The sequence below is a fragment of the Orycteropus afer genome, unplaced genomic scaffold (genome assembly GCF_000298275.1).
Source record: "Orycteropus afer afer isolate SDZICR_OR568_19922 unplaced genomic scaffold, OryAfe1.0 scaffold00766, whole genome shotgun sequence".
NCBI classification, from domain to species: Eukaryota; Metazoa; Chordata; class Mammalia; order Tubulidentata; family Orycteropodidae; genus Orycteropus; species Orycteropus afer.
The window spans coordinates 202,624-204,253 of NW_006922353.1; the positions used below are offsets into that span (position 1 = coordinate 202,624).

General features: G+C 52.6%; 1 non-coding gene across 1 annotated transcript; it reads left to right on the forward strand.

The window, feature by feature from the left end:
• The first annotated feature begins 483 nt into the window (after positions 1-483).
• LOC122151825 lies at positions 484-573 on the forward strand. The gene has a single exon (XR_006164284.1). It is a non-coding gene; the product is annotated as a small nucleolar RNA SNORD88 (small nucleolar RNA).
• The last annotated feature ends 1,057 nt before the right edge of the window (positions 574-1,630 follow it).

Sequence of the window (1,630 nt, forward strand, 5' to 3'; positions counted from 1 at the left end):
TTTAACTGCATGCAACTGTCCCCTGAATTATTTTTAACCAAATTCTTCAATGGTGTCATCTCATACCTATTTTGTGTTCTCAGTTTTTAGGTCATCCCCAAAACGTCTTTTGAGTTGCAGTCAAGTGTGCCATGCGTCATGTTGCTTACATCGTAGATTTCTTTTGACCTACGATAGCCACTGCCTCCTTATCCTCTCCAGTAGCTTCTTTCAGGGGTTTTCACCTTAGCAGCTTTTCCTGTCTTACCATTACTGGCAGGTAGAGCAGTGGTGAAAGTCTGCAGAACTAGACAGTGGGGACACTGTGTAGTGGGTTTGGAGGCCTGTTCCATGAGGACAGTCTCCCTTCCATCCTCCTTGCACTGTGATGTGGAACATCTGGTGCCCCCATGGGGGGTGCTGCAGGCATCCGTGCCCTTCTTGAGAGACTCTCAGCTCTGACAGTTGAAGGTGAGAGCCTTGAGACCTGGCTGCAGAAACCCAGGGCCCCCATGATGTCCAGCACTGGGCTCCGATCACCCCTGAGGACAGGTGGCCCCCAGGATCTTTGACATCTGCAGATCTGAGGGGCTCTGGGGAAAACTTCGTCTGTCTCCTGGGTTCCTGCCCCCTCACCAAGTCCTTCCTGTGTTCCAGTTGCAGCTGTGAGCCATGGGGCCACCCAGCCACCATCTTGGTAAGAAGCCTTGCTCCTACTCCCTGTCCTACTTTGCAAGTTTGGGCAACTTTGGATCAGATATCTCTGAAATTGTAATCTGTGTGTCAACATCATATCCAGGACCTGTGCAAATTCCTGTTCTGACCAGCGTGCAGCTGGTGTGCAAGCTGGGCATGATCAGCCAGATCTACCCTGACCCATCCGTGGCCTCCCTGCAGCACCTCGAGGACGGGCCCTTCACCCAGGGTCTGCAGAGACACCTGCTGGTCGTTGGCCCAAGGAGCTGAGGCCATTGCTGCTGACCATGGTGGCCAAGGGCGTCACAGTGCTGGAGATGATAAAGGCGATCCAGTCCTTCTCTGAAGTTGACCTGGAAGTCCTGCCGGCCCCAGGTCCTGCAGGAGTGCAAGCCCACACACAAGGACCTCATAGGCTGGCATCTGGGCCATGATGTGCCCAGGGAGGAGGCGGGGAAGCAGTCCACCAAGGCACTCCTGGAAATGTCCATCAGGGAGGCCAGCCACCGTGGCCCCACCCGCTGGCTGCACGTGAAAGGTTGTGTTAGGCTGGGTTCTCTAGAGAAGCAAAACCCGTAAAGCTTATATAGAGAGAGAAAGAAAAAATATTTTAGGAAAATGGCTCACTAAGTTACAGAATCTGACAGGTCCCAAGTTCTTGGATCAAACATCAAACAGGAGCCTTTTCTTCACTCACGCAGCTGCAAGGGCTGATGAGCTCAAGGTTGGCAGGCAGTATACGGGCTGTTGACTCCAATGGATGATGAATCCACGATCACCGTGCAGAATGGTGGATTGTTCACTCATGGACAATTGTAGGCCGCACAACAGGGTCCAGACCCACAGAAGTTGTCTCTTTTCCCAGGATGTCCATATCTATGTTGGAAGCAGGCCACACCCCTGGGGAAACTCCCTTGCAATGGATTGGCTGCTCAAAGCATACACATCCAATCTC